Genomic DNA, 14,127 nt, shown 5'->3' on the forward strand with positions numbered 1-14,127 from the left:
AGTTTTAGCTTTACTTGATCCTGGACTATGACTTTTCTCCTTGTCTCTTTTCTTAGCCCATCTGCCTTCCCACTTTTCTAATGCTCCCCAGATTTGCGCACTTTGTAATATTTCCTTTAAATGCGCTTTCATTCCGGCAGACCTCTTATGCTCGAAGTCCTTTGAGTCAAAGTCTAACCTGTAACTTCTTTTCAAATGTTTAGTATTCTCTATGTCGATATTGTATTTGTCTGCCAGGTTCGCTAATTTCTGATGTACCTTGTCTACTTCTTTAGTAATCTTAGGGCACAGGTATCTCAATTCTGCTTCTGTGTATGACTCTAATCTGTTTACCCCCATTGTTCTGTCCACTAATTCAGCAGCTTCCACGCCCAGTCTCACAAAGTTCAGGTACTCATCTTTTCCCAACCTTTCCGGTTCCACTGCGGTTACTGTAGTCTTTTGCATAGTAAAGGTCTTCTCTAACCACTCATTCAACTGTTGTACCGTAAAACCTTGTAAGGAGATATTTCCTGCATGCATCATCGGTGTCTGTGAAGCATTCGTATTTATTGTCTGTGGGGTTAATACTCCTAGCCCTGCCTGTCTCATTGCTTCCAACGGGGCTTCAACTGGGCTAATGTCTATCAAAGACCTTGGTTTTTCAACCGCTTGTTCTCCTGGGGCCATTAACTGAGGGGTTCCTATGGACCCTCCTCTTATTACATCTTGGGTCATTACTCCCTGATCACATACACCAGGCTTACCTTGTGCATACAATGGCACCGGTGGACCAACAGTAATTGGCAATGATATCGCAGCTGGTGTCTGACCTGGTCCCAAACCTCGTGGAGCAGCAACGCCAAAGGTCTGATTTTCTGAAGCCGGGGCAAGTATTAATGGAGGACCTGCAGCTGGATTCTACCCTGGTATCAGTTGTGGCTGCGGCTGGGGCAGCAATTGCGGAGTTGACTCAATATGCATTAACCTCGATTTTGTATATATCGGGTCTGGCGGCACTATCAGGTTTGTAGTAGTCTCTAGTACCGGGATGTCTGGGTAGATTCTCTGTATCTGCGGTGTAGGTTGCAACTGTATCTGCATGTCTGGCGCAGTGGGTACACTGACACCATTCTGTATCAAACTCGTATCACTAGTCTGTGCTGTATCAGTAACTCCCTTCCCTGCGTCTGGTTCCCAAGACCTGCACTACTGCTCGGGACATTGTCGCTTACCGCAGAAGGTGCCGGGCGAACATGTAATATCTTATTTAGGAATTCTTCATCGTCTGAATCATCTTCTTCTTCCCAAGATCTCTTAGTTTTTTTAGGCTTACTAGAGTCTTTGTCTGTTTTACAGGTGGCTTTCTTTCCCTGCGTCTCATCTCCCTGTGTTATTGGTGGGAACAGTTTTTATCCGTTAACTATTCCCTGTCTCCACATTTTACTCTCATTATCCCACCTAGCTTCCGCATAAGTCTTTTCTGCCCTTTTTATTCTTCTTTGGAATTTTTCTTGTCTCTGTTTAAGAGCCATTAAATCCCAAATTGCTAAAGCCTCATACTGAGCTGGCCTCGGAGGTAGTTTCTGTACACTTAACATCCACCTTAGATTCTCTAGAACTCTCGTATTAATTGTCCCGTGTTCTGAGAACGCCAAACATCCCTCTTTTTCTGTCAATTTGCGCCACTGTTTCATCCACAAACAAGGCGCAACACCTTTTTCCTCCATGACTATGTAAGCTGGAGTTCCCTCAGGCGGTGTAAGCTCCTCTTCACTCACTATAATGTGTGCGTCTCCTTTCAGAGCACTCTTAAAAGCTTTGACAAAATTCATCTTTTGCGTCTTTCCTTTTGCTTGTATTTAATCAAAAAGTGACTTTAATTCCCAGGACACTCTTCACCCACCTTTCTCAACCTATTGCCTCTCACAGATGGCAGCCAATCTCCATCGAAGGTTTCACTCACACAATTGACTCAAACTCGACTTGTCAACCACGCCCGATTGACCTAATTAAACCGCACAAATTACAACATAAACCCAAGTGTCTCCTACACTTGTCAATATACTCCAGAGTCTTAGACCACGACGTGTCCGTACATGAACAACCAGCCACGTGGATAATTTTGAGCCCAAAGTGCCACACTCACATGAAGAACGCCGACTTCCCTACTCTCATACTGCGGAGTATGCCCACTCCTACTAAAACAACATTTACCTGGCCTAAATACACACAAACTTCACAAATCACCTGCAAAAAAAAAGGCATAAGCTGAGCAAGCGCAAACCCTACACCATACATGCTATGATGCCGAAAACATTCCCAACTCACTTAGGCAGGCTCCGAGATCCCGGGAAAGTCATGGTGAATTTAGAAACACATCATACCTCCAATTTGCATTATCTCAGAAAAACAATTTAAACAATGATTCTCCGTCCTAGGGCCCCAAAGGGCCAAACCGTCGCTCTGCTACCAGAACTGATAATGCGTCCCTTTATGATAATTTATTACACATCAGGACTCGTTTTAGGCCAATGAATCTTTTGACCCAGTTGAGAGACACCTTAGGACGAGATAGCTGATCAATATGTCAATCAATACATCAATAATGTCATCAATATTTATCACGACAATACATTTCACCTTAGTCAAAATCATTAATCAATTCAAGGACACTACCATGACCTTTCAGCCATGAATAACCACACCTTGTTTAGTAGAATTTTGTGAGTTTTATTCCCTATTGTTTACAATTCTAATATCAGATATGTCAATCTCAAAACCAAGAAACATAATAGCATAGTCACGATATGGCAACTTTGGTAAGATTTCATTAAAGCGAGAATCACAAACATCAGAACATAACACGGCGTGAACATAGATCAAGTTCAGCAGAGTGTCAATAACGTGTCAGTTCAACAAAACATAGTCTCGGTCGTTTGTCTATTTGCGTCAGTTTTGGTGAACACCTGTCCTAACCTCTGATTAGCATTCACATGTTGAGCTTCATGCAAAACAATTTAGAACACTAATTTGGAAAACATCTATCTAAGGTCTCTGTCAAAAGTAAGCAGTTGGTACCTAGAAAGGAAAAGCAAACAGACAAATCACAATTGTATTGTCATAATTACCCTCCAAAGTTTAGGTCAGCGCACAAGTTCAGTCTTCGTCCTCAGGACACCAGTCAATTCGCCATCAGTCAGGACTCGGCTCCGGGGCAAAAAGGGCACTTCCCTCATAAGGAGGCAAAGTGTAAAAATGGACAATCTAAGGGCAAGGATGGTTTTAGTAAACCATCAAGTCACTAAACAGAGTGACAGAGTTTCTGGATAAAATCAATAGCATTCCCTAACCCACCTCCTAATGACTCCCCGTGACATGGGTTTTTATCCCTTTTCCATTGTACATTCCCCCAAAATTTTATTGGTAATCTGTTATACCCCACTATGTTTAGCCTATCAGAAAATACATTAGGTAATCCAATTTTTCACCCCATATTGTTTTACAAGTCTTTGATTGGTCTTCATAATTGACGTCTTCAGAGGTGGCACGTCCGGTATGATTTCATCCTTCTGTAATTCTTTGCACATCTTTTGGTCAGCAGTTCCACTGTCTTCACCGGTTTGAATGACCCTGTACATAACATTAATCTACACTGTTTCAATTTACTTTTAACATTTATTCTACAAACAAGAGAAAACTGTGAGAACGGATCTAACATGGTTACATTTGTTTTCTAATTTAAAGAAAAAGAACACTCAGGGTCATGTCCCCTTGTGAGTCAGCATACTGAAAAATAGAAAAATGCATTTTAATATGAGAGCCAAGGCAGCTCAGCTTCAGCTCATGCTAACTTAAGGCCTATGAGGATTTCAGCACAGATTCAATAATGCAATCATTAGTATAAACTTATTTAAACATAATATAAACATTTTGGTCATTATTAGTAGTCTACGTATACATTGGTGGCCACTCCCCATGGTCACAATTCAAGTGCACATCTAAGCAAAGTTACTATCATTATAGTTTCTATGCAGCATTATCACACATTGATTCATGAACAATTCATGTTAATATAGATTATATAAACTACGCTCTCTCAGGTGCACGGTTGCCTGCTATCCATCCTCATTTCTTTAATTTAGATTTACGAAAAGTTATATTCAGTAACATTGAATGAGTGGGGTTGAGTGAGGTTTGATGAGAATGAATAAGCTATTTCTCTGTGATTCTGAACTGTGATGTTTGTAGCCCACGCAGGGACTAGGATAAATCCTGAGTTAAATGTATGTGCTTTAAACAGTGCAGTTACATTAAAACACCTATTCATGATATGGACACCAGAAATCCGGTCTATTTTTCTGACCCCTCTGTCCTGGCTATATCGTCTATTTTCTTACATTTCCTTTTCTGTCCATTCATACAAACTTTATCCTCTTATCCTTTCTCTGTCCTACATTTCCTCTATTCCTCACTCTTTACCCTACATACGTACAGTCTACCCTTATGACACCTGCCACAATTTATTTCCTTTCTCTCTGATTGTCTCTTCTGCCCCTTACCCTATCAGTTCTCACGCTTATGTCTAGCTTTCTATAGCATTATACTCACTCTCCTCTTTTGATTATCCTTTCACACCATAATTCCATCCTACTATTTTACTCCATTCTTCCCTTGTTAATTCCTTATGACTCATCTTTCTCGCCCCATTATCTTCGTCCCTCTTCCGTTTTTTCTCCTCTTTTCATTCACGGATACCGCTCTTATATCGTCTCTCTGTTTCATCTCTTGATATCCCAAGGCTCGAAAGTTGTAGGTCATTCATTTCGATAAAATCAAAATTATGTTTAAAAAAAAGTGTGATTCATACTGTGCTCGTACTTAATGATATTGAGATACAAATCACATTTTATAATTACTTAAAAGGAACATGATGTACATGAAATAGTTTATCAAATCTATAGGCTTACGAATCCTACTACTACACTTGTTAGGGAAAGTATCATCGAATATTTAAAAAAAATAAAAATATATATATATAGTTCTGAAATACAATCAAACCTTCAGTAGTAATGACCATTTATTGCTTTGCCTGTTAATTTTCCGATTACCATTTTATAAAGTACATTCATTCCCATTTAAATCCAGAAGAGGGCAGCAACAATCAATACAAATCGTGGCTCCAGCTCTCATCAGAAGCTATTCATGTATGTGGCCTATGTCCATGCTTCAGTTACAACGTGCCACGTTCCAGACATGCTTAACTTAGTATTAGTCTACTGCTGCTTCGTTCTGAAAAATTAATATACTTTGGACTGAGGAAACCTTAATACAATAAGGAATGTAGATTCCATTTTGGTACTGCACATAAAGCTAAATCGACGTTCCACGAAAATATATTTGCGCTGTGAATAAAGTAACAGCAAAATCATATAAAAAAACAACTTGTTCTCAGTATACTATAAGTGCAAGTATTTCCCTAACTAAATGTAAAAAAAAATTGCTAAAGACGCGCACGAAATATAAGTAAGTGATGGCACAAAATCCTAAATAACCTGTAGAGTTGTAAATTCCCGCTATTTGTGTCTTGCTTATGTGATTATCAAACAGAGAGAGAGGCTTGTGTCAGTCCTATTCAGCCATTGAAAGTCTAGCTGATTGGTTAGTAGTTTCATAAATTAGCGCAGGAATTTAGGTAAACAAGGTATGCCATCAGCAATTTATTTTTAGAGTGCCATTCACGTTTTGGATTAGCTCTCTGGACAGTGTGCCTCTATTTGGACGATTATGGAAAAGAAAGAAGGTGGCGATGCGGAGAAGGCCGATCAGCAAAGAGCCACGGGGATAAATCAAGAACAAGAGCTGACCACTGGCAGGGGCGTAGCTTGATCAGTAAGACTGGGTGTAGGCTTCAGATTTTCAGACAATCAGACTGGTATGTAATGTTTAAATACATTATGCAGTGGGTTCTTAAGAGTGTTTGGCATAAGCTGGCACCCCCAAAGTTTTCGGGCAGGTAGTTCTTCCCGGGGGGGATAGTGTAAGGCAGGATTGGTCGGTTTTAGTGATCTGCACCAGAGAATATTGCTGTTTTAAGCACAAATGTTCTAAAAGCAGGGGGTGGCACTCAGTGTTGCAATGTGGCCCTCTAAAAGGTAGCAAGCACACAGAGAACACAAGAAGGAGGTCAAGTGCAGAAAAATGGAGGGGGACATTGGCAGGCTGGAGGTGATGGAGGCAGAGGGAGGGGGCGGAGCTTTAGGGTTTAGACAGTGAAAGGCAGTAGAGAGAGCAAGGTCGAGTACCCGGCAGGAGCAGGGAAAGTTTTTTCCATTAGGTAGGTAAGGGTTTTGTCACCCTACGACTCCCCATTTTGGCATCGCGATGAGCACCCAGAGCAAAAGGGTGATTGAGGACCTTTTAGCTCTGGAAGAAGAGGGCCAAACTCACCTCCTGCAGTCGGGCTTATTGGACCAGTCCTGGGTGGCGCGCAGGCCGCAACCGCAGAGGAGGGCGGCCAAAGGGGTGCCGGTGGCAGTGTTGGCCTGCTAGTCGCCCAAAGAGAAGTTTAAGAAGGCAGCCAAATTTAGAGGAGTTAAGTGGGGCAGCAGAAGTGAGCGAAACCCCTGTTGAGGCAGCCATCACGGGTTGACACTTCTCATCTGGCTGACGCAACTGGGGCAATGGTCACATGAGTGCGAAGTGCACACAGCAGCCCAAAGGCGGCCCAGGAATCGAGTGATGTGGCGCCTGATGCCTTACCTGTATAGTTGGGCCCTCAAGGGCGGTAGTCTGTCAGTGCGGGGGTAGGAGAAATCAAGCCCAAAAAGCAAACAGCACAGATGGGGCCTGAACAGGCCTCTATTGAGGTGCACGTGCAGTTTGGGCTAGGACTAGCCGTGAAGAGGGCCTGCCATTAGATTTATCGAGGAAAGGCAGGCAGGCCCTCTCAGATGTGAAGACTGGCTGATGGCTTGGCATGTGGGGCCTCGGGGGAAAATGCTGTACAGTCCTTTATGGACAGAGTTGTTAGGTCCACTTTAGTGGAGGCGGACCATTTATGGGAGAATGTACATTCAGACAAGTCCGTCCAGAAATCCCCATGGCTGGGGGACAGGATGTCTGAGTACGTTTACCTGGGTTTTGTGGAGCCCCTGCTGCATCCACATGAACCCAGACGAGACCGCAGTCTAGGTCTGACAACTGCACGTTTTGTGGGTGAGGTCCCATGGGACAGGAGGGTTGAAGGTGGACCCAATAGTTTACCAGGCAGACAGAAGCACGGGGTCGAAGGTGCCAGCTACAGCTGGAGTGATGAAGGCCCATGTTGTATGGGGTTTTAGACAGATGTTTTTATGGACACAGTGTTGGAGAGGGTGCCCCAGCATGGAATGGGGACAGCAGCTAGGGGCAGGTGGCTGTGGAGTCCAAAGCCAGGGGACAGTGTACAGGACAGACTAGGGTCAGCAGCAGCTCCGTATTGGGGAGAAGAGGGACAGGCATTGATGCTTTGGTATCGGTGGCAAGAGGACAGCAGGGAGGGCTTAGTACAGCTCAAAAATCCAGAACAAAGTCAGAGTATGTGCCTATGTGGTCGGCTTTGGGACGTCGAGGGACCATGATCAGGGCATGAGGGATAGGTGGTCAGCGGCCTCCCGCAGTGAGAGGAGCGGAGAGATTATCATAAGAGCTTATAAACAAGGAGGTGGTGGATGGAGGGCAGATACTTGGCATGAATGAGGTGCGATATAGAGATGCAGATGAAAGTATGAATGAGGTTTGGGACTATGAGGAGGCTGAGTTAGAAGAAGGTTAGTTCCATGAGGCAGAGCATAAGGAAGCAGCTTGTTGGTTAGTGCCCAATGATTTATGTCCTGGCTGTCGGGATCTGGTTGATGTTGCACCATCTAGTGTATTTCAGGCCTCAAACTACAACTCAGCGTTTTAGGAAGCTTGCACTCTAACCGGACATGGAAGGGTAGTGGCACCGAGGTTCACAGCGTGGGCCCCAACATTTAAACCAGGTAAGATGGACAAAGTGTATACTGATGTTGAGTGTCAATCAGTGAATGGAGACACATGGGACAGTGGGGGAGAGACTGGGATTAGGTTAGTGAAATGTAAGTATGTACAAGACCAGGGTACAAGTCAAGATGGTAAGGTGAATTAAGTGAAGGAACGGGTAAAAAAGGCAGGGTCACATGACGGTGATAAGGACACTGGTAAAGAGGAAGGACAGAATAAGGAGAGTAATGAAGTGAAACAAAAGAAGCTTCCATACATAGGCATTACAAAGCCATTGGGGGCACGTCTTACTATGGCCATGGAGGGGTGAATTTAGAAAGGCAAATTTATAGAAATGTTCAAACTTTTTCACAGAGAAGTGAAGGCAAAGAAGGGTCTGAAGAGGAGGAGCTCAAGCTCTCCAAGGGCCCAAGAGTGCCGGTGAATACTGAAAACTGGATAGCAATATTTTTGATGTATGCAGCTGTTTATTGCGAAATATTTCCTGAGTGGTGTGTGGCTCTGTTGAAGTATTTGGATGTGGTGCACAAAGCGCAGACCACATTTGGTGGTTACGCATGGGTACAATATGATGAAGAATTCAGGGTGAGAGCGGCAGATGATGCAGATGGTGTGTGGGGACAGTTAGACAATTAGCTTTTTCTACAATGACTCCGGCAAGGTTAGACCCAATGATATACACAGCCAGTGGTTGGCCAGCCTTTTACAAGCCCTTTCGATAGTGCCCTCCAGTGGGGGTGGGGAGTCAACTGGGAGAGGACACAAGTTGGACATTTAACAAAGGCATCAGCACCAGAGAATATTGCGGTTTTAAACACAAATGTTGTCAATGCAGGGGGACGCGCTCAGTGTTGCAATGTGGACCTCACAAAGGTAGCACACAGGAGACACAACTAAGAGGTCAGTGGCAGAATAATAGAGGGGGACAGTGACAGGCTGGAGGTGATAGAGGCGGAGGGAGGGGCGGACAGCACATTGGAAAGGGTGCATAAGCCAGTTAAGATTGACAGGCTGAAGTATTGACTAGAACATTGTGCACTGATGGAGGTAGGTGCGCAATTGTTAACAGGTTTTGAGTTTGGTTTTAAGTTGGGCTATGAAGATCCTCATGAGTGTCGCTGGGCTGAGAATTTGTGTTGATGAAATAAGTGGGTGAAGACAGATGGCTGGCCCTTTTTTTTTATTGGCAGTTGCCAAATTTGATTGCATACCCCATAGGAGTAGTTCCAAAGAAAGAACCAGGTGACTTCAGGATTATACACTATCTCACCTGGCTGGAAGGTGTTTCCGTAAATGATTTTATCCCTGAAGAAAAAAGCAAGGTGCATTAGGCGTCAGTGGATGCAGCAATTGCATTAATACAGAAAGCTGGCAGAGGGGCAAGGATGACAGTGTGACATAAAATGAACTTTTCGTCTGTTGCCAGTTCACCCTGAGGATTTTGAACTCTTAAGAATTCAACTTTATGATTATATATGTGGACAAGGCTCTGCCTAGGGTTGTTCTATCTCTTGCTCACTCTTTGAATCATTCTGTGGCATGTTACATCATGTTGTTATGTGTCTTACAGTGTCGGGCAGTATGTGTCTGAGGAAGAGAATTATTCAACAATAAATTGTTTTGTCATGTAGACAATTTGTGGCCCACCAGTCAGCAAGGGACTTACAGGTTTTGAAGCTATTACGAGTCTTTGTTTTGCTGTGTTTGCTCTTGAATATGATCTTTCGGGCCAAGCACATTGCTGGGGTGGACAATAGCATTGCCAATGCTCTTTCTCATTCCCAGTGACAGAGATTCCAGGGGCTAGCGCCTGGGGCAGATGCAGTGAAGATGGAAATGCCAGGGTACCTGTGGACTATCTGGGAGCAAGGTTGCAGCAACTAATCACGGGTTCTTATCTGAGTCCACATGGTGTGCATACAAACAAACATGAAATGAGTTCAGGATGTCGGGAGCTCAGAAAAGGAGCTTAGAAGATGGAGAGAAGGTGCACAGGGAGGACGTGGTAAAACTTATCATGACTATGATTGAGAAAGCCTTGTCGTCTGTAACGATTAAAGGCAAACTAGCAGGTTTGTCGCTTTTTGGAAAATCATACTGGGGCTATGAGCCATCCAAAGGTGAACTGGGAAGGAGATTGTTGGAAGGTTGAGCGAGAGAGAGGGGTCATCAGAGAGAATAAGGAGGCCCATAACCCTTCAGCTGCTAAAGCTTTTGATTGGCATGTTGCCTCAGGTATGCAGAAGTGTAAGGGAGAGGATGTTTTCGTGATGATGGTGTGGTTGTTTTTTGGTGTGTTTTGAGTGGTTGAAGTGGTTGGGACTGAAAAGGTGGGCGGTATTCAAATGCACAATGTGAAGGTTTCACAGCATAATGTACAAGTGTGGATGCCCAAGTCCAAGACAGATCAAAAGGGAAAGGGCAAGTGTGTGACGCTCTGACGCTACTCTGACAAAACAGTATATACTGTACATTGGTGGTTATTTATAGAAGAGAGTTTCCTTTGGAACCTTTGTTTTTTCGCTTGGCAGAATACAGAGTTTTAAAGTCCCAGGTTTTAGGAGTATGTGAAGAGGGTTGCGCAGCTTGGGTATGCCGGGGCTTGAATATGGCATGCACTTTTTTAGAATAGGGATGGCAACTGAAGTGGAAATGGGAGGTTGGGGAGGCAGGCGAATCAAAATGTGGGAAGATGGAAGTCAGACTTTCATAAGCAATATTTAAGGCAGGTTTGGCGTGGGAGAGTCCTCTTTAACTTACGTTTTTGTTTGTTGTAGGCTGCATTGTGGGCCTTAACAGGAGTACATCAAAGCCTGGATTTGTGCGCACTTCTTTTTCAAATGGGCAGCACACCAGACTGTGACTGGAAAATTCAGCAAACAATTGGACCCCAATGAGTCGAGAGTGCACTTGAAATGGTTTGGGAGGGGAAGGATGAGATAGAAGTAATTGCTGTCTATACTGGAGGAGTTGTGCAAGAATGTTCATTGTCCTGATGTGTTAGTCTTGCATTTAGGGGGAAATGACTTGAAGGATTGACACTTACACAGAGAATCAAATAGGATTTGTTGGAGATTAAGAAGATGTGGTCAGGCAAGACAGTGATGTGGACAGCTTTTGTGCCAAGTAGATGCTGGAGAGGTGCAAGGAAGCCAGATGCAATTGACAGGGTGTGAAAGAAGTGCAACAGGGACGTTATGAAGTTTTGCAAAGGAGAAGGTATTAGTGGTTTGGAACAGGTTGGTATTAAGTTTGAAGAGAAGCAATCTTTTAGAGATGATGGTATTGATTTGCCAATTTAAGGGATGGACCTGTATTTGTTACAGTTGAGGTCCACATTGTTGACTTTGTTACAAGATCCAGAATGAAAAGGGGAGGGGGGAAACAGAAAAACTCTAGGGAGTTTTTCTGTTATCGGGTAGTTTGGACAGTTTTTTAATGTTTACTGTACATAAGTTAGTCTGGTCTATATATTTCAGAGTTTCAATGGGGGAGGGGAGAGGGAGAGGCAATTTGAAGGTTATAGGAAGCCAAGCATTGATTGACATGGAACGGTTTCATTGGTGAAGTCTGGTTTGAACAGAGAATGGTAAAATGTGAGTGAGGGGAGGGTTTATGATGATTTATTAGGGGAGGTGGACAGATAGGTTCTATATTGTATTAGTGAGGCCTGGGTTTGTATAGAAAGCATGGCTTGTTGCAAAGGTTATTTTTATTAGTTAAAATTGTGCCTGCATCATTAAAACGGCCTTTCCCACAACAAGCATGTCTCTAGATTCTTACTTGAGCACCCGCCACCTGATGAGGTCTTGGAGGTGTTTGGTGTAAGCCATCCACCCTGAGATTTTCGGGTGGGTGGTGAGTATCGGGGGATAGAGTGAGGCAGGAATGGTAGGTTTTAGTAAGGGGCGGAGCTTTAGGGCTTAGATAGTGAAGAGCAGTAGAGAGGACAAGATTGAGCATCTGGCAGGAGAAGTGAAAGTTTATTTCCTACCCTTTTTCTCATGATGGTTGTTAGAACTTTTTTTTATCACAGGTGCGATTTGCTGCTGGTGGGTATAGTGTTTTTTTTTACATAGTTTGTGCATTGTGATTATTGTCGATGGTGCTTATGAATTTTGTTTGTCGCTGATGAGCAGGTGCATTTTATGAGGCGGGTAGTTTGGACAGTTTTGGAATGTTTAGTTTGTGGAAGTTAGACAGGTTATTACATTTCAGAGTTGCAATGTGGGGGAGGGAGGAGCACTTTGAAAGGCACATGAAACCAAGCATTGATTGACATGGTATAGTTTCATTGGTGAAGTCTGGCATGAACACAGAACGGTGAAGTGTGAGTGACAGGGGAGGGTTTATAATGATTTATTAGGAGATGGTGAGGTGGATGGATAAGTTCAATATTGTATTAATGAGGCCTCGTTTTGTATAGAATGTATGGCTAGTTGACAAGGTTATTACTATTAGTTAAAATTGTACCTGCCTGATGAAAGTAGCCTTTCCCACAAACTTATTTGAGCGCCATCCTGCTTGACAAGAAGAGTACATTAGAGGGGCCTAAGTGGCAGGGGAAAGTGAGAGGAATGCAGATTGGTAGGAGTACTAGGAGAAAGAAGACAATATTTTGTAAAATAACGATTGTTTCTGAGGACTTTCATGGCAGAGTGTGAGAAATTGTGTGTGTGTGTTTTTATCTGTGTGTATGTACACATTCCTGCTGAAATCCGGCTGACATCTCAAAATGCCTCACTGAAATCACCTTGCCCAACTATTTATCAGAAAACACATTTATTAGGTGGGTGTAACATCCCAACCACCCCACCCTCTGAAGGTATGCCCCTGATCACTAGGACAGGTCTACTGTCAAACTCCACCGAACCCCATCTTCTAATGTGATGCCATCTTTCGTAAAGTGGTTCGCCTCACAATCCAGTGTGGATAAACACCTGGTGAGGTAGTCTCTCCCCAGTCCAGGGGCATGATATACTAAGCCTTGTGGGCAGTCGATGAGGAGGCAGTAGTCCCATATACCTTGTCTGTATGAAAACAGTGCAATCACCATGGTGATTGCTCCACGGTCCTTAAGGTTACCATGAATATATTGCTAAGGTGGATGAGACTGTCTTCAAGTAAGGTAGAACAAAGCCCTTTTTCATAAAGGATAAGGTGCAGCAGCTAAATTATGCCCCATCCCAGAAAGTTTATATTTTATACAGAGCTTGATTAGAATTTTTCACTCTAAGCTGACTTCATTTTGCATCCCTTAAGAGTGTCAGCTTTTTCCAGGATGTTGTGTTTTTGTATGTTTTTTCATGTAATGTATTGCTCATGTATAGTGTACACTTTGAACTAAGCCACATATAGGTATTTAAACAGGCCACAATTGAGTTATGTTTTAGGGCAGATGTGTGGATAGGGTAGCACTCTGTGGGGGATTTTGGTTTATAAGTTTAGACCACGCCCATAACGATATAGGCCATGCCTCCTTTATGGATTCCCCACTTCTTTCACCCCAATTGAAGCCCTGCTGACTTCCAAAAAATCTGAGGTATTTACTTGATTGTTCAGTCCTCTCTCCCTCTCTGTTCTGCATGTGCTTTGTGTTTAAAAAAAAGACTTGTGGCTCTGGAACATTGGCAGAATCTGGTAGGTCATGTTGATGTTCTTTGGAAGCTGACATGAGATCCAGAGTTCTAGAGGCTGGCTCTCATACCTTACGGCCGGTTTATCTCAGAGTGTTATAGGTAACTACTTGCAGCTAAGCTTCCCATCTGTAAACTAGTCTGGAAGATTTCTGCAGAAAGCAAAGGACTCTGGCTCATGTACCAGCAATCATCCTCAGGCAGTCATTATTGTAGCACTGAAGGATGTGCACTAGCTCCACAGCCTTTGTCAGGCAAAAAAATCCAACTGCAAAGAAAATGAATATGAGATTGAATTACAAATGAATAAGTGATTGGATTACAGATTAATAACATATTGAATTACAATGAATAAGAGATTGGATTACAAATGAATAAGAGAACGGATTACAAATGAAAAGGATATTGAACTATAAATGAATAAAATATTAGATAACAGATTAATAGAAGAATGGATTGCAAATGATTAGGGAATAGTGTCACTAAT

This window comes from Pleurodeles waltl, chromosome 2_2, assembly GCF_031143425.1.
Source record: "Pleurodeles waltl isolate 20211129_DDA chromosome 2_2, aPleWal1.hap1.20221129, whole genome shotgun sequence".
Classification (NCBI taxonomy): domain Eukaryota; kingdom Metazoa; phylum Chordata; class Amphibia; order Caudata; family Salamandridae; genus Pleurodeles; species Pleurodeles waltl.